Consider the following 25,745-nt stretch of genomic DNA (forward strand, 5'->3'; position numbering starts at 1 on the left):
ACATCAGCGATAGAAATTTGCGATCAATACGGACCCGACAGGCAAATAGGGCCAATTTAATATATTTTGAAGTCCAGCTTTATTGCTTTTCGGTCGGAATTTTCAATGTTTCCTTGTATTGTTTGTTTATAATGCTACAACTCCTGGGGCTTCCTGTCTCTCATTTTATCAACCCGGTAGTTCGTACAAACTTGGAAGCGACGGTGCTGTATGCACAAGTACTAGCTCTTGTCGCAGCTGTCACTTGGTCAGCTGGCACAAGTCCGCTAGGGCTCAAGCCAACTTCTATAGGCTCTCAGAAGAAGCTTGCTAAATGATGGACGAAAGCTATCTCAAAGAGAACTAATCTACTTGAAAAAAATGAACTGAAAGCAAATCAAAGCATAGAAACCCTAGGAAACCCTAATTTGACTAGTCTAACCTCTATGATGCAAAGAATGTGAATGAAACTTCTACCAATGCTGCCATTACCTCTAATAAGTGAAAATGCATGAATCTAAGCTGTTTGCATCTTAAAAGACATGTTTTTGTATTTTTTCTTTAAGTGGATGGAGTGATTGTGATTTTGTGCTTATTAGGGTTTGGTTGTGCAGATGTGATGTAGAGGGAAGGAAAGCATGGGAAAGGTTGGGGAGGCTAGGAGAGGTCCCCAGGGATCCTTAGCATCCGTCCACAGAGGTTCCTCACGTTCAGAGGCTCAGCAACCGAGTGAGTGGCCTCCTACAGGATGTCTGCAGGGGATCCTACAGGAAACTCAAAGGTTTCTACAGGAAGTCTACAAATTGCTACAGGATGACCTATCGTGGGTGTTTGAAGTGATGGTGGAGTGATGCAATGGTAGGGGGAGATATGTAAGGTAGGGATAAGGCTGGTGATGGCTCAAGAGTGGAGAAGTAGGATGGGGAACGAGTGTATGGAGTAGGTTGGAAGATGGAGGGCTATATAAACGAAAGGTCTAGAGAATGAAGTTACGTGGGGAGTGGAAGAATTTGGGAGATAACAGAGCAGAGCAGAGGTCAAGGATGTGGTTGCATGCGTGATCAAGACGAAGGAGAAGGTAATGGAACGAGGAAGAGCAGTGTAAATGAAACAAATGGCTTATGACTGTCACCAAGACGAAAATTCATTAACCTAGGCTACCTGTGCTATGAACTCAATGAACAGCAATCCAAAGCGTGAAGAGAAATGTGCATGAAGCTGTGATGAAGGTGTATGGTGCAAGTGTGAAGTGCATGAAAGAATCTACCATAACCGTGACTGTGTTGCAGCAAGCATAAAGTAAAGAATTGCGTATTTTTGTGGTTGGTGTAGGCTGCACTCCAATCTCCAAACAGAGATGGCAGTGGAGGCTATCTCAACCGTTTTCCTTGGAGCTCCGATGTATTATCAACCTTCTAGTCTAACTAAACAACTAAAAGCATTTCAACCATAAGCTAAACTCACTCAAATTCATAAAACTAACTCAGCAAACTGTAATTTCGAATTGCATGGTAAAGCAAGGAAATAAAGTGCTGGAACGAAAAGTAAATAACACTACAATAGAGGGGATCTATTGCTCTCAGGTTGGGCCCTAACCTGAGAGCTATAGCTCCCTTAGAGATTCAGAATGAGATCAAAATCTGCCTTCTTTATTCATAACCAAAAATCTGATGTCATGCTAAAACTGGCTTACAACAAGAACTAGCACCGAGCTGTAGCTCGTACTTCAAAATTACAAGAGTAATGCAAAAGTTCAAAAAGCTCCTATTCAAGGCTACGGCCTCAGTATTTATGCAAAATGATAATCCAATAGGTTTCCTTGATTTGTGGAACTCGGCTGTCCAACTGAAGGTTAAACTGGTGATCCTGTAGAACAGTTATAACTGCTGTTCCTGTAGAACAGTTGGCTGCCTCTATGATCGGTGGGGAGATTGGTTGGAGCTCGGAGCTATGGTGGGAATCACGAGGAAGGTCCCAAGACTGTGGACATCCTCTCCTAAAAACCAGCAGTGCCACCTCACTGTCTCTTTGTCTCCTTTCTCGTGGTCTTTTCTCCCTTTTAATGCCAAAAACCTGAAAGCATCATGCATTAGTCACGTAGATAAAATGTCTGCCCTTCTTCCTACAAACAACACAAATAAACTAAGAAATGCATGCATAAGAAATAAAAGATGAATGGTTTGAGCAAGTAAAATAGGCCAAAATGAGCCCAAATTGTACCAAAAATTGGGGCTCATCATCACCCCCCAGCTAAACCATTTGCTCATCCTTGAGCAACTCAGTCAAGATCCTCATCCTTCATGGCTTTCACTGCTCCCCTTACATCTCAAGCTTCTGTGGTGATGTCCTCTTTGTTGATATGAAACCCGGCTGTTCTGTCCACCTTTTCCCATTGTGCATTGTCATCTTTCTCTGTACTACCTTCAGCCAATCCTAGCAGCAGTGGTGGGCTGAGTTTAAGGCCAATCCAGCTGGCCTGAAGTCTTTGCATGGATTTCTTGTAAAGGTTCACTCTTGCCAATGCTTCCCTCATTCGGGTTGGGGTATGGTATTCTCGGATCTTCAAACTATGTGCCAAGGTATTCCACCTGCGTGTGCATGCTTGGGCAGCAGTTTCTCCCAATAATCTTTCCATGTCTTCAAAGTGGGCTATTGCTTGGGCCTGTTGGTCCATAAATCTCAAGGAAGCTGTGGGATCAGTAGACAACTGTTGGTGGGCTGAGATGAGGGCAACCGGATCCTCTGGTTCTGCTCGAATGTACAGTGGCTCGCTCACTTCTCGGTTCATGACCGATTTTCCTTCAGTTGCTCTCTGATCCTCATGATTTAACCATGAAGCGAAGGCCATCAACTGCATATCACCCAAGGCGATATTGGGATCCCAGGAGACTTCATTAGGCAAAACCAAATTGTGGAGGTAGAACTCTGCTAGTTTGGCTTTGTCTTCTGCCGAGCTAGTACTGCATAATTCAGCAAATTGCTGTGGGTTATGGATTTGCGCAATACCTCTTTGTGCTAATGTGTTTATCTGGAACTGCAGCCACTGATCCTTTAAGTACAACCCATAAGATTTTGCAGGTTGTCTGCACTGCAGGGCTTCCATGGCCCAACTGGCCATGCAGGCCAATTGTGTTTCCTTTTGTTTCAGCTGCTCTTTCAGAGCTTGTATTTCAATTTGGCCCTGCTGTCTTGCTTCCTGTAGAAGTGTTATTGGCTCCTCAAGATTGGTGGTCAGCTCCTGTTTTCCTTGCTGCTCTTTTGTGGTGTCTTTGGAGGATGTTCCTACCCCTGCCCTTAGCTCCTGTAGCTGCAATTTCAACTTCTGGTTTTCTTCCTGTAGAAGCACACGTTGGCAATTAGCCACATGCTTAGCCAATGCAAATTCACTCTTGACCTCCTTAAGTTGTTCTTGTAAGGGACCTATGTCCGCCACACCCTTGGACTTGGCAATTTGCATCCATGTGTGGGAACGGACCCTTTCCTCTTCCAATGCAAAAAATAAAGGTACAGTAAATTTTTGCGGTATGATCTTTCCCGCCTCCAAAAAGGTGTAGTAGGAGTTCAGATTAGGTGAAGGGCTAGGTTCAGGGATATGTTCTCTTTCTACCTCTCCAGGAGGTGCTAGCTCACCCTCCTTTGGTGACGAGGGTCTTTCGCCTTCCCTTTGTTCGGTTTCCTGTAGCCGGGCCAGAGTATCCTGTAGGACATTTTCGGCTTCCTGTAGCCGGGTTTTTTCATCCAACAGGTCTAACCTTTCTTGCCGTGTGTTTTTCTTTGGACTTCCCTTCTTGTAGGTAACTGTAATCTTTGAGGGGGAATTTTCTTTGGGAGAAACAGGGGTATCTTCGATGACAATTGGGCTGCTGGACTGTGGCTGTGGTTTCCCTATTTTTATCCTAACACTTCTCCGGGATTTGAAGTAGAGAGGAGTATCCCTCTTCCTCTTTCCTTTTGGCTTAGGTGGCATGCTGAGGCCAGCTAATACAGCCGCTGCCTCCCTGGCCAAAACATCCACCTTCTTCTCCTTTGATTTTAATTTTGCATGGCTTCCTGTAGAAGCCTGTTTCTCCATTTTCGGGCTTCCTGTAGAAGCCTGTTTCTGCGCTTTCGTGCTTCCTGTAGAAGCTGTTTTCGGGCTTCCTGTAGAAGCCTGTTTCTCCTTTCCTGTAGTGACAGGTGTCTTCACTTTAGCTTGCTTTGCTGCAGGGGTTTTATCTTTTTGTTTGATTGTGGGTGCTGGGGAGGTACTTGGGCTGACATGGACCGCCCCAACTTTGTCCCTTCTGCTCTTTGACCTTTTTTCCCTTGCTGACAGGATGGGGGAGTCAACTTTTTCTTCGGCATCTTTTTCTTCGTGTTGCTTCTCCCGCTGTTGCTCCTGCATGGTAGTCGGGGTACTTGGGCTGGTTTCCTTCTTTTCTTCGGCCACTGCTTCTTGTTCTTCACTGCTGGACGACCCCGTTTCTTCCATCAACATTTTTATGTCTCCTTCTCTTGTTAAATTCCGGAAGGATTCCCATGAGAGGGGACTTTGAGCTTTGTAGCGCACTCAATCAAGGATTGTAACAGGAAATAAGGAATGCTCAATTTCTGCTCTACAGGAAGATTGATCCGGTGTCTTAATTCGGTGAGCAGCCTGAAGTGATATGCATACACGATGCTATAGCGACCTTCACAGGTGATGTATTTCATGATTTGCAAGCTGACTTCGTTCCATGGTGGCAACAAGCTTGTCCTTCTCACCCCATTTTTGTCCTCCGTGAATTCTTCCTCAGGTGGGAAGAACTCCTTCTTGGCTTGCTGGCTTAGCTTTCGTTCTTCTTTATCCCACGGCAGACCCATAGGAAGTTCAGTGATTCTACTGATAGATTGCGGGGTGAGCTTGAGGCTTAGGCCTCTGAAATTTACTGTGGCCAACACCTTGGATTTCGGCCTCAGGGCCTGCAAGAATTCCTCGGCCACTTCATCATCGTAACCCTGCAACTTATCACAAAAAGACATCCACTGTGCTCGTGTAAAGAGCTCTACCACTTCCTGATTTCTCCTCAATTTATCTGAATCAGTGGGTTCTCGCCTAATAAACCCACCCGGCATGATGGCACAGTTTTCTTAACCGGAGGTGGTGATGGTGGAAGAGAGTTTAGTTTCGGAGACAGAGTGTAGAACAATGCGCATAACCCACAAAATTTTATGACACAGTCTAATTACTCAACAATCCTGTAGAATGACAGTATAGGCACATAGACAGCAATTTCACCACTTTCTCTATAACCAGAAGGTGAATGACAATCCTACCACCTTTAATGACCAGTTGCATGAAAAGTCCAGGGTTACCTCGTTACTCGGCCACCTTTTTACGTGAGGCACCCACTTTCCTGTAGAAACTGCGCTCCTGTAGAACTGTGTTCCTGTAGGAGCAGTGCGCAAATTTCAGGGAGGACTGTAATTGGACTGCGGTTGAGGTGCGCTTCACTGGTGTTCTGGTAGCCAAGAGCTCGGCGTATCAAAGTGCAGAGGAGATCAGAATAACCACTCGAGTTTGAAGTGGTGGTTGATAAATGCATGTGCAAAATCTAGCCGATTAGATTTTGAATCGGCGCAATCCGTGGCGCGGGGGATGAGCTGTCCCCGCCGGACCGTTGGGCGATGTCATCAATCATTCGCCTACGTATTCACTTGCTGCCGCATCCATTCCCACAGATCTGCCGCCGCCTTTTTCTGTTAAACTCATTGCTTCCGACGGGAGTGTTCTCACGTGCGTACTGCTCATTCTTTTCGTCGTGGCCGCCACCCAAACATCCAACTATACCATAACTAGCCGACGTGGCCAGTCTACTGGCCATACGGCTGCTCAACCATTCACTTTTACGCTGTGCAAACAAATCAAAGTAAAATTCATGCGATTTGATGGAAGGAAGGGTTGAGACGCTTACCTGCATGGCTGCACATGATTTTTCCAGTTTTTGGATGATGGTGAGTGGATCTACCTGCTGCATGCGAACTTACACAGACCCGGAGGCTCATGGTTACAGGCTGCTGACGATGGAGGGGATGTTGTGGTTGCATGCGCCCGCTTTACATTGGAGATGGCGGTGTTGTGAACGGTGTCCACTCCAGCAGGGTGAACTGTTACAGGATTCCCGTGGGTGTCTCGTAACAGTTCTTCCTCCTTGGGTGCATGTTGCACGACGGAGGATCTGGCCTTTCGATCACGCTCCCGGAGCTTCTGATGCCTGTGGTATAAGATCTCAGCATTTGTTTATCTTCGAAAATGGCTTTTCCCGCGAGAACTCATTGATCTGCTTTGTTGGTGCAGGGGACTTGGGTGCATGTCGACGAGGATGGTGGAGCAAGGTAACAGCGTCGTGCATGGGTGCCGAAAGAGGCTTGTTGCGTCCAAACCAACCCGTAGTCGTCAGATCTGTTCATGAAATGTATTCTGGGCCGTTCTGAGCTTCTACAGGAAGTTTCCTGTAGAAATACAGAGCTTCCTGAAGACAGGCAGCTCTTCCTGTAGAAATTTGCACCTTCCTGTAGAAAATCCGCATCTTCCTGTAGAAAATCTGCGTCTTCCTGTAGAAAATCTGCGTCTTCCAGTAGAAGACTCAAGATATAATGAAAGTGCACATACCTTGAAGAAAATGAGCATTCTTGGAGGAGGTGCTGGTGAGGTGTCCTGGCTGCATGATAAGGACCCTTGGCCTTGAGTTGAGAGGCTTCCTCTCCTCCATAGAACACCTGCAATCTGCATGCAACTTTCACATAATAAACTTGCTGATCTTGTATTTTTCCTTTTTGTTTTTTTTTTCTTTTTTTCTCTTTTTTTTTTTTTGAAAGATAGTAGGGGCGCCTCAATGAGGTTTTCACCCCTACCACCTGCCTTAAGCGCCTCAAAGAGGTTTTCACTCAAGGATCTTTATCTCTTTTCTTTTTTCTTTTTTTTCTGAATGATAGCAGGGGCGCCTCAATGAGGTTTTCACCCCTACCACCTGCCTTGGGTGCCTCAGAAAGGTTTTCACCCAAGGATATTTATTATTTATTATTTTTTTCTTTTTAGATTCTTCAGGGTGTGCCCAAAGCAGGGGCAGAACCCTTCTCTATGACCAATACTGCCTTCTCCATAGTTTTGATGAACTCTTGTCTTGAGGGAGGCTTCCTGTAGATCTTCAATCGATGCCCATTGACAAGCATGGGGATGGCTTCCTCATCAATGGTCCGAATAAGAACAGATCCATTGTCATGACATTTTTCCACTGAATATGGCCCGAGCCATCTGGTTCTCAGCTTCCCCTTGAAATCTTTGTATCTGGAATCATACAACAAAGCCCAATCTCCCGGCTGAAATTGCTTGTCATGGAGATGTTGGTCATGCCACACCTTTCTCTGAAGTTGAACCACTTCTGAGTGAAGGAGGGCCTGCATGCGGTGCTCATCCAGTCCATTCAGCTGCAATAGCCTTTCTTGTTGTGCATGGCTGAGATCTAGATCCAGCTGAGCTGCCATCCTCAAAGTGTTGTATTCGAACTCAATGGACAGCAAAGCCTTCTTCCCATAGACTAGCTCATAAGGTGTGAAGCCGGTGGTGGTCTTCCAAGTGGTGTTGTAAGCCCATGTGGCTTCAACCAGGCGATCTGCCCAGTCCTTTCTGCTGATGCTCACCACCTTGGTCAAGATCCCTTCTAATGCTCTATTGGTGACTTCCACCTGCCCATTTGCTTGAGGATGATAGGGGGTGGAAGTTCTATGCTTGATCTTGTGATGAGCTAGTAGATCTTCAACCAGGTTGGAGGTGAACTGGCTCCCTTGATCGGTGACCAGCTCTCTTGGATAGCCAAACTTATAGAAGATGTTTTCTCTTAGGAACTCGGCCACTTTTTCTTCTGTTGCTGCTTTGATGGCTTTGGTCTCTGCCCACTTTGTCAGGTAGTCAGTGCACACAATGATGTAAGACCTTTGCCTCGAAGGAGGGTTGATTGGGCCCACAAAGTCCATACCCCACTTCTCAAATGGCTCAAGAGTCACTTGAGGTTGGAGAGGCACCTCATCCCTTTGGGTCGGTTTCCCCATTCTTTGGCATTGGTCACACTGGCTGACATATCTTCTGACATCTTGATGAAGTGTGGGCCAATAGTAGCCTGCTTGCAGGATTTTGAAGGCAGTTCTCTTTGCTGCAAAATGTCCTCCACAAGGCCCATCATGACAGGTGAGGAGGATGTCAAAGACTTCCTCCTCCCTTACACAACGCCTTAAGATCTGATCGGGGCCAAGCTTGAACAGATTTCCCCCGATCCAGGTAAATGAGGCACTCTTTCTGACGATTCTGCTCTTTTCTCTCGAGGAGAGATGCGGAGGGAACTGTGCTGAAACAAGGTAGTTTGCTATATCAGCAAACCATGGAGAGAGTACTGAGATAGCAAACAGATGTTCATCGGGCATCTGGTCATCCACTGTTCCATCCTCACCTGCAGATAAATCCAATCTAGATAAAAAGTCAGCAACAACATTTTCTCTACCTGGTTTGTCAACAATGGTCAAGTCAAACTGCTGCAATAAAAGTAACCATCTAATAATACGAGCATTCACATCTGGTTTATTCATTAAATATCGGATGGCAGCATGGTCAGTATGTACAAATGTTTGATAGCCAGTGATGTAATGTCGGAACTTGTTCAGTGCATGGACCACAGCTAAGAATTCTTTCTCGGTTACAGTGTAATTCAGCTCAGCTTTGGACAAGTTTTTGCTAACGAAGTAAATGGCATATGGAAGTTTTTGCTCAACTTGTCCGAAGGCTGCACCTATGGCTTTGTTCGAGGCATCAGTGTGGATGTGGAAAGGTAGGGCCCAGTTTGGACCTCTCAGGATTGGGGCTGACACTAACTTGTCTTTTAATTCATTCAAACTCTTCTGACAATCGTCAGTCCAATTAAACTCCACATCTTTTGCCAACAGGCCAAACAATGGCGAGGCTAGCTTGCTGAAATCTTTAATGAATCTTCGGTAATATCCTGCTAATCCCAAGAAACTCCTAACATCCCTTACCTTTTGTGGAGGTGGAACCTTCTTGATTAGAGCAATTTTGTTAGGATCCACCTGTAACCCTTGGCGAGAGATGGTATGGCCTAGCACGGTCCCTTCAGTCATTAGGAATTCACATTTTTCAGGGCTAAGGGACAAGTTCATCTCGATGCACTTGGTTAGGACTTTTCCCAAATTGGACAATGCTTCCTGGAAGTTAGCCCCGTAAGGAGTAAAGTCATCCATATAGATTTCTACTGCATCATGGACCAACTCCGAGAAGATGCTCAAGACAGCTCTCTGGAAGGTAGCAGGAGCATTGCATAGCCCAAAGGGAAGGACACGGTAGGCAAAGGTACCCCAAGGACAAGTGAAGGTGGTCTTATCTTGGTCTTCCGGGCTGATTTGAATCTGGTTGTACCCGCTAAACCCATCCAGGAAAGAGAAGAACTTCTTTCCTGCCAGTCCATCCAACACTTGATCTATGAAAGGTAGAGGGAAATGGTCTTTCTTGGTAGCTTTGTTCAGCTCTCGGTAGTCCACACAGATTCTCCATTTCCCATTTTTCATGGGAACCAAGACTAGAGGGGACACCCATTCACTATCTGAGATGGGGTAGATGAATCCGGCATCCAACAGTTTCTGCAATTCTTCCTTGACAATGTCCTTAAGGGCTAGATTCATTCTCCTCTGGGGTTGCCTAACCGGCTTACAATCCTCTTTGATGTATATATGATGGGTACAGACCGAGGGATGGACTCCTTTCATCTCCTTATAGCTCCAAGCAAAAGCATCTAGGTGGCTGGCCAACAGGCTACACAACTCCTTCTCCTGGGAAGGAGATAGGGAGGAGCTGATCTTTAATGCTCTCTTAGGGCCGAACTCCACATTTTTTACTCTGGGAGTGACAGGGTTGGTTGTACAAAGATCCACTAAGGTGCTAGCTTGGGCATCCTCCACCAACTTCTCTAAGGATAGTGCACTGGGAGGTGGATTTAGGATCAAAGTCTCAATCAAGTCATCCTCGGTTGGAGGGTCTCTTCTAGTGGTATCTAGGGTGCACAGAGGTGCTGAGTACACCTCGTCTTCCTCTCCTTCTTCTAGCCAAAGTGGTAAGTCATGCTCTAAGGAGGGTTGGGCAGGAGGGTATAGGACTAGCTGCTTGGACATGGGACCATTTTTGATGGTCATATTTCCTGCACGACAACTTATGTAAGCATCTGCAGTAGCTAACCAAGGCCTTCCCAAAATGAGAGGATATCCAGTAAGCTTTGCCTTTGGTTGCAGAACCAGGAAGTCTGCAGGGTATTCCCAAGAATCAATAGAGACCAAGACATCCTCCACAATCCCTTCGGGAGTCATGGTGGAGCGATCTGCTAATTGCAGTACTGTCGAGGTCTTCCTCAAGGAACCCTGAAGATTGAGTTTAAGCATAGTATCCCTGGTCATTACATTAATGGCGGCCCCCAGATCAATCAAGGTGTGAGGTATAATGGTGCCATTGATGTGGACATCTACTACAGGACTTCCAGGATCTAGATACTTGGGGCAGATGACTTGTCCTAGCATAAGGTCAGACAGTTGTCCTATGACATTGATGGTTGAGGCATCTTTCTTTCTCCTGCCTGGGTGTTTGAAGCACTTTTCCTTAACCAGTTTGTTGTATATGGGCACATCCTTGATGGCTTGGAGAAGTGGTATTTTCACACACAACTGCTGGAGTTCTCCCAGAAGCTCATCCTCCTCTGGGTTGGGTTGTGTGGTGGCTGTTAGTCTCTCAGGAAATGGTGGAATAGCCTTTGGTTCACTTTCCTGTTGATCTTCCTCATCCTCTGGGGGAGGAGGTTGGCGATCTGGAAGGGTCTTCCCAGATCGAAGATTGATCTCCTGGATCTCCACAGCATAGGTAGGACATGATGTTTCCCCAGTGTATACCTGCTGAGCCTGTCTATTGTTGGGGTTCGGGTTCGGTTGAGCAGGCATTTGAGGTTGCCTTGGAGGAGCAGGAGGTAAAGGCTGAGGTTGAACTGGTGGTGGAGGCAAAATGGCAGGAGGAGTGTTGTATTGGGGCCTCCACCCCGACTGAGGTGCACTCCACTGAGGCTGTGACTGGGCATGTGAATGATATGAATGAGAAGTAGGTTGAGTAGGGTACTGAGGTGGATAAGACCATGGAGGAGGCATGGACCAGGAAGGATGAGCAGGGGGACCCCAAGAAGGCATGGAAGTCGATTGGTTGGGGTTGTAATAAGCTTGTGGTGCCCCTTGCATTCCCTGCTAATAAGGTCTAGATCCTTGTGGCCTCCTTTGGTTGATGAAGTAGAGAGGTTCAGTGGAGGCTTCGGTCCCTTGGTACATGGCTTTAAACCCAGGTAAGGTTGGACACTGATTTGTTGGATGGTCCTCCTCACAAACGAAACACACTTCAACCGAATGCAATGGGCATTCGTTCTTAGGGTGTCTTCTGGTGCACCTAGGGCAGAAGACAGCCAAGGCTCTCTCAGCTTCTTCTTTCTTCTTTTGGATCCTGAATGTGTCCAGCTGCATGGCAATGGTCTGTCTCACCTCACTCTTAAGATCTTCTAATTGGTTTGTAAACTCATGTTTGGAGAAAGGGACACCAGTGGAGAGGAGATTTCCTCTACCTCGTTTCCTAGCTGCCCTGTAATGATTTCTAAACACAGTCTTGATGTCCTCATAAGGCAGTTGGTAAATGTCCCCCCCAGCTAACATGTGAAGGGTGTCTAAGAGATCTTCAGGGACTCCTCGGAGTAGAACCAACTTGAGGGATTCAGGGTCAAGTGTGCACCTGGCCCGCTTATAGCTAAGTTGGAACCTCTCCTCATAATCCTCTAAGGACTCATCATTTCCCATGGTCATCCGAAAGATTTCTCCCTTGGTTTCCTTAGACCTACAGTAATCCCTATACTTGGTATTGAAGGCTTGCTGCATCTGAGCCCAAGTAGTGATACTATTCCCAGGTAATCCCATGAACCAACGTAATGCTGCATCCTTAAGAGTTGAAGGGAAAAGCTTCAGCTTTTGCTCATCTTCAGTATAGTCATAGGTTCTACAAAGGACAGCAAACTCAAACAAGAAGGTATCAGGATACTCAGTGGTCAGTCCATGGAAGTGAGGCAAGGCGGAGGGGCTAATGTTCTTCATTTTCATCTCTCCATTGGTCTCTCGGATGGGGAAGGCACCTTCTATTCTCTCATCTTCTCTTCTATTATCAGCCATGGCTTCAGATGGAGTGGTCTCTAACTCTTCTTCTTCTATAGGGTCTTGGTATATCTAAGGATGTTCACCTATAGGTTCCTCTGGGTCACTGTCACCAAAGAAGAGAGAAGGGTGACTTAGTGACGTGGTGGGGGTGTTGGGTAGGAATTTGCCTGATTTATCTCGGTTCCTACGAGGCATGAAATGGAAAGGCCTTTTTTCTTTTTTTTTTGATGCTTTTGCTTTTTTCTTTGGTACCTGCAAAACTGAAACAGAGTGATCTACAACTAACTATCTTGCTCAAATGAAATTGCGGAATTGAAAGGCTAATCTAGGAAAGCAAGAAATACTAGTCTATGAAAGCAGGAAATGCTAATCTATGAAAGCAGGAAATGCTAATCTATGAAAGCAGGAAATGCTAATCTATGAAAGCAGGAAATGCTAATCTATGAAAGCAGGAAATGTCTATGCTACTTTTGCAGAATGGAAATGAAATAAACTACTGAGCAGAAGTAAGAGTACGAAAGTAGAAGAAAAGCAACAATTACTAATACTTTGACGCTTCCCCGGCAACGGCGCCAAAAAGATGGTGAGCTCCAGTATTGTAGCAATAATGCTACAACTCCTGGGGCTTCCTGTCTCTCATTTTATCAACCCGGTAGTTCGTACAAACTTGGAAGCGACGGTGCTGTATGCACAAGTACTAGCTCTTGTCGCAGCTGTCACTTGGTCAGCTGGCACAAGTCCGCTAGGGCTCAAGCCAACTTCTATAGGCTCTCAGAAGAAGCTTGCTAAATGATGGACGAAAGCTATCTCAAAGAGAACTAATCTACTTGACAAAAATGAACTGAAAGCAAATCAAAGCATAGAAACCCTAGGAAACCCTAATTTGACTAGTCTAACCTCTATGATGCAAAGAATGTGAATGAAACTTCTACCAATGCTGCCATTACCTCTAATAAGTGAAAATGCATGAATCTAAGCTGTTTGCATCTTAAAAGACATGTTTTTGTATTTTTTCTTTAAGTGGATGGAGTGATTGTGATTTTGTACTTATTAGGGTTTGGTTGTGCAGATGTGATGTAGAGGGAAGGAAAGCGTGGGAAAGGTTGGGGAGGCTAGGAGAGGTCCCCAGGGATCCTTAGCATCCGTCCACAGAGGTTCCTCACGTTCAGAGGCTCAGCAACCGAGTGAGTGGCCTCCTACAGGATGTCTGCAGGGGATCCTACAGGAAACTCAGAGGTTTCTACAGGAAGTCTACAAATTGCTACAGGATGACCTACCGTGGGTGTTTGAAGTGATGGTGGAGTGATGGAATGGTAGGGGGAGATATCTAAGGTAGGGATAAGGCTGGTGATGGCTCAGGAGTGGAGAAGTAGGATGGGGAACGAGTGTATGGAGTAGGTTGGAAGATGGAGGGCTATATAAACGAAAGGTCTAGAGAATGAAGTTACGTGAGGAGTGGAAGAATTTGGGAGATAACAGAGCGGAGCAGAGGTCAAGGATGTGGTTGCATGCGTGATAAAGACGAAGGAGAAGGTAATGGAACGAGGAAGAGCAGTGTAAATGAAACAAATGGCTTATGACTGTCACCAAGACGAAAATTCATTAACCTAGGCTACCTGTGCTATGAACTCAATGAACAGCAATCCAAAGCGTGAAGAGAAATGTGCATGAAGCTGTGATGAAGGTGTATGGTGCAAGTGTGAAGTGCATGAAAGAATCTACCATAACCGTGACTGTGTTGCAGCAAGCATAAAGTAAAGAATTGCTTATTTTTGTGGTTGGTGTAGGCTGCACTCCAATCTCCAAACAGAGATGGCAGTGGAGGCTATCTCAACCGTTTTCCTTGGAGCTCCGATGTATTATCAACCTTCTAGTCTAACTAAACAACTAAAAGCATTTCAACCATAAGCTAAACTCACTCAAATTCATAAAACTAACTCAGCAAACTGTAATTTCGAATTGCATGGTAAAGCAAGGAAATAAAGTGCTGGAACGAAAAGTAAATAACACTACAACAGAGGGGATCTATTGCTCTCAGGTTGGGCCCTAACCTGAGAGCTATAGCTCCCTTAGAAATTCAGAATGAGATCAAAATCTGCCTTCTTTATTCATAACCAAAAATCTGATGTCATGCCAAAACTGGCTTACAACAAGAACTAGCACCGAGCTGTAGCTCGTACTTCAAAATTACAAGAGTAATGCAAAAGTTCAAAAAGCTCCTATTCAAGGCTACGGCCTCAGTATTTATGCAAAATGATAATCCAACAGGTTTCCTTGATTTGTGGAACTCGGCTGTCCAACTGAAGGTTAAACTGGTGATCCTGTAGAACAGTTATAACTGCTGTTCCTGTAGAACAGTTGGCTGCCTCTATGCTCGGTGGGGAGATTGGTTGGAGCTCGGAGCTATGGTGGGAATCACGAGGAAGGTCCTAAGACTGTGGACATCCTCTCCTAAAAACCAGCAGTGCCACCTCACTGTCTCTTTGTCTCCTTTCTCGTGGTCTTTTCTCCCTTTTAATGCCAAAAACCTGAAAGCATCATGCATTAGTCACGTAGATAAAATGTCTGCCCTTCTTCCTACAAACAACACAAATAAACTAAGAAATGCATGCATAAGCAATAAAAGATGAATGGTTTGAGCAAGTAAAATAGGCCAAAATGAGCCCAAATTGTACCAAAAATTGGGGCTCATCATGTATCTAACAAGAAAGAGGATCCAAAGAGGCGAAGGGGAACTAGAGCCTTTCGATCCCAAAGAGGGGCGTGCACATTGAAGGAGAAACATGGAAGATGAGGCTCATCTTGAAGAGGAGCGTAATTTTATAAAGACCTTCTATTCAATGGCAGAGAATGCCGGTAAGTTGATTTTAAGGCTGGAGAAAGTAGAAGAGAGAAACCCATAAGAACAAGGTGCAGCACATGGAAATGGTGGAGAAGAGCCCTCTCCTTCTCCTTCCACGAGTGAAAGTTCTTCTTCCTCTCACCACCATAATCGTAGAAATCCCAGGGATCCATCTAAGAAACCTTTCTTTAAATTAGATGTTAAATTTGATCTTCCCATGTTTAATGGTGAAAGTAACATAGAGAAGCTTAATAATTGGATTAGGCAGATTGAGGTCTACTGCAGGATTCAACAGATCGTGGAGGATGAGGCAAAGATTCAGCTGGCCTCTCTACAGTTGAGCAACACCGCTCTCGTTTGGTGGGAGAGAAAATTGCAGAGTAGTAAGAATGCGGGTAATCTCTTTTCCTCATGGCCTGATTTTATTTCTACGTTAAAGGAAAAATTTTATCCCTTGGGATACAAGCAAAAAGCTTTAATGAATTGGCAGTATTTGAGGTAAGGCAAAGGTCAGGATGTTCAGAGTTTTACAGAGGAGTTTAGAAAGCAAGCACTGAATTTGGGTATTGCACTTGATACACTTGAAGTAGTAACTAAGTACATTGGATTCCTACATATTTAAATTAGGCATTCATTATTGTTGTTTGAACCAACCACTATTGACTTAGCTAGCGTAAAGGCAATTCATATTGAGAACAGGGGAAAACATGAAAGAGATGATCATTCCAGCAAACCATTGTCCAAACCTCTCAATAGAAAATCTAAAGCGAATGGAAAGGAAAGGAGAAGAAAACGGCAGCAGCCAGGGAAGGAGAAAGGTCGTATTGCAATCACTGCAAAAAGGAAGGCCATGATGACGATCACTGTTGGAAACAACACCCAGAAAAGCGTCCAAAGAAGTATGGAGGAAAAGGGAAGCAGAAGACAGTGGCGACTGCGCAACAAGACCTTGGATCGGATTTTGGAGATGAAGCATTAATCACAGCTGCGAGAACAAAAGGTACTCTTACACCTCATGTTAATTCTGAATCGCATGAAGGCACTAGTTCTGTAAATGAGTCCCTTCCTAATGATCGAAAGAGTATTGAACTATTTCATATCAGAGTTGTTGTAAATCATACTAAAGTTGAAACTCTGTTTGATACCGGATCCCAAGCAAACTTAATCGTAGAATCCTTGGTAAAGAAACTTAGCTTAGAAACAAAAACACACCCGAAACCTTACCCGCTTGGATGGATACACGATAAAGCAAAACTGAATGTAACCAAGCAGTGTAAAGTAAAATTTGTGATCACTTCTAAGCTAGTGGACGAAGTAGAACTGGATGTAATCCCATTGGATATCTATGGCATGGTGTTGGGGAGACCGTATCTATATGATAGAAAGGCAATATTTTTCCGTCATGAAAACAAATACCAAATCACAAAAGATGGGGTAGAATATATAGTAAGGGCTTATCAAAATAAAATCAATGCCAACCTTGTAAGCGTTGGACAAATGAAAAGGTTGGTGAATTCCTGTAAGGGTTGCATGCTTATGGTTGTAAGGGATAAAAAGGCAGAATTAGCTAACACTTTCTAGGGTTATGATCAGGAACATAAACAGGAATTATTTGAATTAATTTATAATTATGATGAACTGTTTCAGGAACCAAAGGGATTACCTCCGAAGAGGGAAATACAACACGAGATCCATTTGTAGCATGACGCTCCTTTACCAAATATTGGCATGTACAGGATGTCGACCATTGAGATGGAGGAAATCAAGAAAAAGGTGTAGGAATTTATGGACCAAGGGGTCATCGGTCGAGCACTGCTCCGTGTGGCTCACCGATTGTCTTAGTCCCAAAGAATGATGGCACATGGAGGATGTCTGTGGATTACCGTGTGCTAAACAAAATCACGGTGAAAAATCGCTACCCCCTTCCACGCATTGATGACTTATTAGATCAGTTAAAGAATGTTGTTTATTTCACCAAATTATATTTGCGCAGTGGTTATCACCAGGTCCGAATTGTAGAGCAAGACATGTGGAAAACCACCTTCAAGACCAAACAGGGGCTTTTTGAATGGATGGTGGTACTATTCAGACTTTTCAATGCTCCAGCCACTTTTATGAGTCATGAATGATCTCTTTCGGCCTTTCATTGATGAATTTGTTCTTGTATATTTAGATGATATACTTGTCTTTTGTAAAAGTTGGGTTGAACATGTGTGTCATGTAAAGAAAATGCTTGATGTATTGAAAAATGAAAAACTCTATGTAAAGTTGTCAAAGTGTGAGTTCGGGAAAACCTGTTTGGGTTACCTAGGTCATATTGTTGGTCATGGTCAGTTAAAAATTGATCCTTCTAAAGTTGAAGCAATTGTAAATTGGCCTAAGCCTACTAGTGTAACCGAGGTCTGCAGCTTATTAGGTGTAATCGAGTATTGGAGGAGATTTATTGCTAATTTCTCTCTTATTGCAGCACCTTTGCACACATTGACAAGTGTGAAACAGATCTTCCAATAGGGAGGAAGACAGCAGAAGTCCTTCGAAACGTGGAAGGAAAATATCAGCACCGCGCCAGTCTTAGCCTTACCCTATCTCCAACAACCATTCGAGATCGAAACAGATGCCAGCAGTTATGCGATGGGAGCTATACTAATGCAGCAAAAGAAGCCGATTTGTTACCATTCTAAGAAGTTTTCTCAAGCTGTGATAAACTATCCCACTTATGACAAGGAGATTTATGCCTTGGTGCAGAGTGTGAAAAAGTGGAAACACTACCTGATCGGAAAGGAGACCATCATCCATATGGATCATCATCCCTTGTAGTACCTTCGGTCACAAATCAAGTTGCAACGATCTCATCATTTCAGGTGGATGGGTTTTCTTCAACAATTTCATCTGGTAATAAAGTATAAGAAGGGCACTAGCAATAAAGTGGCCGATATGCTATCTCGCCCTCCTATTTCTGCTTCTGTTATTTTACATAATGCTTCGTTGTATTTAGAGAGTTATGCTGAACAATATGCTAACGATGATGACTTTAAAGAGATTTATGCAAAACTAACCCATGGTTCACACATGGACAAATATCATTTGCAAGGGAAACTGTTGTATCACCTTGGTAAGTTGTGTATTCCCACAGGGGAAAGAGTACATGTAATTTGAGAGGCCCACACCTCTCTTGTGTCTGGACACTTTGGTGTTGAAAAGACTTTATGTCATGTACGAAGATTTTGTTTTTGGCTTCATATGAAAAAAATTATGACTCACTATGTAAAGGGTTGTGTGATGTGTTCTGTTTCAAAGCCCTCTAATAGAAAACTCGGGCTCTACACACCACTCCCTATTCCGATTCATCCATGGAAAAGTGTGTCAATGGACTTTGTAGGAGGTTTGCCTTTGTCCAGAAAGAGTCATGACTATTTGTACGTTTTCGTTGACTGTTTTATCAAGATGTGTATTATGATGCCTTGTAAAAAATAGATCACTGCAGAGAAGACTACTCTTTTCTTTCAGCATGTTTGGGTCAATTTTGGGCTACCCACATCGATTGTGTCAGATAGGGACTCTCGCTTTCTCAGAGAGTTTTGGAGCAACTTATGGAAGATGATGGACACAAAATTGAAAATAAGCACGACATTTCATCCACAGACTGACGGACAGACAGAGGTTGTCAACTGCACCTTGGTACACTTATTACAAGGCTATTGTGGGAAACATCCCAAGTTGTGGGATGAGCATCTCCCATATGTACAACGTTCCTACAACTGAGCAGTGCACACATCTACGCAACGTTCACCATTTGAGACATGCTTTGGTTACCTCCCAAAGGACCCTTTTGATATTGTCTTTGGAAGGGAAGATGGCTCCAGTGGACATAATGATAAGGACAAAGCTCAGCAGTTTATTCAGCGAATCCAATTGATTCACCAAGTAGTACAAGAGCAGTTGGAGAAAAGTCAAGCCCATTACAAGGCTCGACATGACAAACACCGAGTCAACCATCAATTCCAAGTGGGCGACAAAGTGTGGTTCCACATAAACAAGGACAGGATGAAGGGTGAAGGGAAGAAGTTGCGACCAATCCGGTATGGTCCATTCACCTTTTTAGAGAGGATTGGAAACAATGCCTTTCGTCTTGATTTGTTGATATATATGAAGATGTACTCAGTAGTGAATGTGGAGAACTTAAAGCTGTATGAACCACCATTGATTAGGGACATCGATGAGATGGGTACAGTTCCTACAGTTGATGATTTTGCACCAGAATATCTCGATGAGTTACCTGAACACATCATCCTTGACAGAAGAACTAGGAATTTGCAGCGAGGAGATGTGGAATACCTTCGAGTTGGTTTCAAGGGAATGCACCCCAGCAAGGCAAAATGGCTGGAGAAGGAAAGGGTGAGGCAACAATTCCCTCACTTTCCAATTGACTAATCAAAGCTTTTGGCGGTCCAAAAGCTCCTTAATGGGGAGGATTGATCCAGGTGGATCTTCAGATACAATGGCATAGAAAAGCTCAAAATTCAAAGTGGCAAGAAAGCAAGTATCTTGACATCAAATCAAAGTGCTTGTCACCCTGATTCCAATGGTGTGAACGGCACTCCAATCCGAGTTCGGATGGTGAAGTTATGGTAGAAAGAAGGCCACCTTGTTCCTTTGGAAAATGAGGGTTTTTTTGCTAAAAATGGCTTTAAGCCTTTAAAAGGCAAAATCGCAATCAGAGAAGTCAAAGGGGCGGACTTAAGTAGGCACAACTGATCCCCCGATCAGCAATCTTTGATCAATTGGAGTCGGGGGCCTGTTATGTGCGATAGTGACTACCAATATCGACGTTGGTGATCGGCGTCGGAAGATGCCAAAGGCAGGACCCCTGGGTCGTGCCGATGCGACAGGGCCAATGCGATACGCCAATATCGGCGATCGGTGATCCTTCGATACACAGGGCCTTTGACATTAGCGATAGCGATTTTCGATCAACGCGGACCTGATAGGCAAATAGGGCCGATTAAATATATTTTGAAGTCCGGCTTTATTACTTTTTGGTCGAAATTTTCAATGTTTCCGTGTATTGTTTGTTTTAACAAAAAAAAGGTTGTTTCGAGGGTTTTGTTGCGTCCGCCGATCCTTCTATAGAATAGCTGCTATTCTAAAAAAACAACCCCCGATTTTTAAGCAGCCTTATACTATAAAACCCAATGCACGCAACAAAGTGCAAGGGAAGAGGATTTTGGCACACAGTTCGAGGCAGCAGCTTGCAGGAGGGGCAATTGGTCATTTTGTCTGAATTGGAAAAATTTTATATGGTTTCTACACTTCTCAATGCCATGGACGCAGCATTGCTATCCATTTCTCCATCTGAGTTCTCCATTTCTTAGCCATTTTCCAGAATGGAGGTATAAGGCTTCTTTTATGTAACTGATGATTGTATTCTCTTCTTTTGATGCCATTTAATGAATGAAGGCCTCCCAATTGATCGAGCAGGGCCTGGAGACGTAGTCCGAGTTGGACGAACTCCATTATCAAGTCTTGTTGTCTTCTTTGTTCGTGCCTTTATGTGTGTTTCTTTCTTCTTTCTTGTGTGCACATTAAATTTCTGTGTTAATTTACAATTTTCATACATGATTCTTTTCATACATTTATAAGAAAAAGATCCCTGGATCAAGCATATACAAAATGAAAGGCCCAACAAATGTTATGTAGACTAAATAACATTACAACCTAGAGTAACAACAATTAGGAATCGTAACAAGATTATAAAACAGTAAATAAAGAACAACAATTAAAAAACATTAACATCATAACCAAAACACATACCTATTCACACGATTAAATCCAGCAACACCTGATGAGGAAAGTGGACCCAACTCTTCGATCAGGGTTGTGGCAAAGAGTTAGAAATCACACGGGATTATAGAAGATTGGAATTTTCATTAACCAAAAGGAATTGCAATTAAATTTTTGTTGTTACATGCCCAAAGGGAAAAGTCTCTCATTATGCTCTATTGAGCCTTACTTATACATTTTATCGTTACATGAATAACAAATAACAGACTCATAAATTGTGACAATCATGCATGCCCACAAATATACAATGATTGTTTAGATAGAAACACAGTGCAAAGATAGAAGTCAGAGTCGATTTATCATCTCCTCGATAGTTGAACAATTTTAACTATCCCATCCTTGAATAACACTGCCAACCCATTAAAGGCATCATGCTAGCTTATATTCCGTTGAGCATCACCCGACGTGAATCTGCAAGAGAGTTCTATTAGCAAGTCATCTAAGCATTGTTTCCCTAGGACTACGCTTCATTAATTAAAATTTCAATAAGACATGCCAATTTTATATACCTTCATTGATTTTAGATATAAATCGACCTCATAAAAGCTATGAATGGATAAAAAGGAACAGGTAAAGGTGGGTGAAAAAAGGTAATTTTATCGGCCAACAAGTAGATAGGATAGATAACCGTGAGATTCTTTATTATTCACAAGATGTACATTTGTAATACATTGGTGTGACTCTTGGATTCATCTTCCAAGATATCTTGAAATCCATTTAATTGTTCAACTTCCACACCATAAGCCTTAGCAAATTAGGTGTCCAACATTCCTCCCCTTAATTTGAAGGTCTACATACGAGTCCAAGAAGAGAGATCTATTACAAAAATACAACAATTAATGACAAAAATAATTTGAATGTGCTCTCTGAGATGATGGCATAAGGTGGGATAACTCTAGGTCTCAATTGATAGTGGTTTAAGAATGACCGTCAACACTAGAATTCTTGGTGCAGTTCCCGGAACTCTTCCAAATATAGCAAGAAGTTGAAGTCTTCTGCTAGAGGAAGTGCTCCTTAATGCTTTGTAGAGGGAGACCTTCAACCTAAAAAAGGGAGGTCTATAACCTGCAGTGGTTTAAAGAAGGCCACTAAAGAAATGCATTCTTAGGGGCTTCTGTGTGTCTGGATACAACTCTGAATCTAGGTATGGTTGTCTTTGGCTGTAGGCTCAAGCAACATGTTCAAGTTGTGGCTCAAGCTCGCTTGATTTCTCTTTGAAGCTTGTGTATGACCACAAATCACCCCCCTATCAAATACAAGGTGAGAATATGAAGAGATCTCAACTGCAAGGCATTTTAGTATTTGAGAAAAAATCATGTCATATAAGTGAAATATATTCTTGGTTGTTGAATCCCACTGCCATGAAATGATCCATCCAAGGTGAATCTTTGTTCTTGTAGGAGGATTTTTTTTAAGAATATGTTTTAATAATGAGTGTGTTGACCACAATTCTTGCATGAGTGAAGATCAAAACAATGATCTTTCACATGGCCAACTCGGTCACAATGTTTGAATTTCACAATATGTTGTTGTGGAGGAGAAGCAGGGACATGTGAATATGAAATATCATGCAAAAACCTAGCACTATGAAACTGGATGGGATTGGAGTAGTCTGGAGTGTCAAGAGAAGCCTCCTTATCATATCCAAGACTTCTTTTATGCTTATTGTCAACAAGCTCTTCCCAAGGTCTGATGATGGGCTTGGGAAGTGAAGACTGAATTTCCACACCGACATGCAAATGTGCTCCTAAAATGGGCATATGGTGGGAGTCAAAATAAAATTTACTGACATGAGCACTTGTTGGTTTCTGATGGGTGTTTGTTTCAACCTCATATAAAGGATTGTTATTAACCAAATTAAGTTTATAACGATGCTTACATCATTGTAACTCGTCTTGCTGAAGTTGTGACTCAAGCTACAAAAACTCTATTTTTTCCTATACATTTTGCAAACAGATTCTAATGTTGGAAAGAGTGTCCTTGTTGATGTTTTACCATTCCATCAACAATGGAATGTATTAGGGTATTAAACAACTCTAATGCATCATCCAATCTAGCCATCTTCTCAACAAATCAAGGAAGGTGTTAACTTTGACAAGAAATGAGCTTGTAAAGACATATTGTTGCAAATGTTAGATCACTGCAATTTAGTAGCGTATTATGAAAAAAATAGTGGAAATATTCTCTCAATGGTGAATCAAGTGAATCTCACAAAAGCTACTCCCTACACTTTTACCACAAATGGACAACGAGGGACTTATATCCTTGCTCCATATAGTGAAAGAAGAATCTGGAAAAAAAAAATCTATGGTGAATACAAGTATTTATATAAAGACTTACGATGCATTTGATGCCTCTTCAATATGCCAATACACCATGAGATTACTCAATTTATAATTTTTATCTGAAGTTCATAGTTGAAGGATTTTTTCTTTTTCTTTTTAAAGTATGATTGCAGGCCTACCAATAAAACACATATACTCTCATCTAAACCAACACATATGAATATAGCCATTCAACACATAGTAGCAAGAGCACGAACATATATACACAACATAATCAATGCAAGATTTTAATTAACATCGATCTATGCATACCACTGTTTCAACGTTCTAATCCATGCTATATCAATGCATTGTTCAAACAAACTGCCCAAATGAGTAATCAATGTAGGCACAAAATATGAACTTCGCTCAACTCACCATGAGTTGAAACACACCTTCAACACATATAGACTAGTCATTGATTGCACCATTCAATGCATAAGATGCAATTTCAAATGAAATATTCAATTAAAATAGCACCATGAATTAACGTAAGATTTGTATGCACTTATACTTCCTATGCACCTATAAGTACATTATGTCTTGCCTCTGTTGGTCGTAGATCTGGTGGATGCCAATTACCACTCAATCGAATTAAAAAGCTATTGCATTCTTAAGCTCTTCTCGATTATCTATTCCAACAACAACATAAATTAAAACACCAAAGAAGAATGCAACACAATCAAATGTTATCTTCAACAGGGTCATAAATTTCCATGTGAGCAAGTTTCTTGCATTAGACAAGACACAACCACCTCATTAGTTGCAGTAAACATTCTCTACTAACAAATAGTGTCACGTGGAGTGTATTAACCATGATCACTATAGATTTAATTTATATAGTAACACATGAAAATCCACAATGCTTGTAATTGGAGAAAACCGAGGAAATTGGTGGCAGGGGATGCTGCCTATCAACTTCAGGATCATATGCATTCCATGGACCATTGATTTTTTCTTTTGTCAACAGAAAGGGACAATTACCACACTATCCTTCTTGAGCTTTAACATGACATTACTCATGGCTTCTAATTAAAGAATTCCATTTCTTACACACAACTTCTAGCAACTCGTGGTATCCATGAGATATCTTTGCTAGGAATCTCAATGTTAAGTCTTGTTGCCTAAATTATAAATTGCACAGATCAACCAGAAGTAGTGAACAAATAATAGGGTCATTGGGGCATGCTTAAGAGGCTAGAAAGAAATGCAGTGAATGAATGCTTGTGATAAATATGCAGCAAGGGAAAATTTAGTCTAGTAATTGGAACGACAGTCCTTTATCAAAAAATTCACAGACCACAAAAAGTCAATTGGAAAACCATAGAGGGAAGTTGGTCATCACTACAAGGGGCTTTGTTTGTGTTGCCAACAAACATGTCCACATGAATACTTCTCAGCAAAAGATTAGGCGCATAAGAGTAACAGGTAGGATAGGCACAAACAAAATAGGTACTAACAATTAAACAATCAACACATCGCTCTGTCTAGATTTTCCATTATAGGAAAATTCTATAAGTTTTCTACCTCTCAAACTTGCAATTAATGCCAGAAGAATTACACTTAATTAGTGGAGTGTTAATATTTTGTATGGTTAGGTGTACAATGAGGAATATAATGATCAATGATGAGAAGCATATAAGGAAGCACTGAAGAGCACAAAGCTAGTGGCTCACACTTTGTGCAGGGCAGGTATTCGACTGCATCTATGATACCATGTTAAACACACAGTGAATGTGGACAATAGATAGGATATATAATCTTGAGATGACTTATTATTCACAATATGTACATTTAAAATACATTGGTGTGACTCTTGGATTCATCTTTCAAGGTCTCTTGGACTCCCTTTGACTATTCAACTTCCACACCATAACCCTTAGCGAATTAGGTGTTCAACAGTTTCTTGATATTGTTTAATGAAAAGATCTAACTAAAGAACATAAAGAAGATAAATAAGATTAACAAGAAAGTATTAAGGTTAAAGAAAATAAGTATAATAAGTTGCCACTTTACATTTTCTAACATGTTATCAGAGCTAAGTTGAGCAAGGAAGGAAGCTGGAAGTACACTAAAAAGAATTGTTTATCAAGGGATAGAAAGCTCTCAAGGCCTAAAAGAAGAACACTACAAGAAAATTGTCTCTTGAAAGAATCTGGTTATAGACTTGTTGAGAGGATACCTTCAGGTCTAGGGATTCTACATTGAAGAATATCAATACTACATCAATATCACAAGAAGGGTGTGAATCTCATAAGGAGTCTCCTTGAAAGACATCAATCTTGGAAGTTGTTGTAGAACATATTTCAAGGACATCATCAAGGATTCTCCAAAGATCTTGAAGTCATCAAGAAGATTGGAGACATCATCAAAATGAAAATCTTAGTCATCAAGTAATTATTTTACTATCTCATAATGGTTGAATCTTTAAGTCATGTAAGTTCTTTCTGCAAGGAGAGAAGCGAGCTCATTTGGGAAGCAAAACTATCTAGCATGGAAGAAGAGGATTGATTTGA

The sequence above is a fragment of the Pinus tabuliformis genome, chromosome 2_1 (assembly GCF_031772625.1).
Source record: "Pinus tabuliformis cultivar Carrire ecotype Pingquan chromosome 2_1, CPIR1, whole genome shotgun sequence".
Classification (NCBI taxonomy): domain Eukaryota; kingdom Viridiplantae; phylum Streptophyta; class Pinopsida; order Pinales; family Pinaceae; genus Pinus; species Pinus tabuliformis.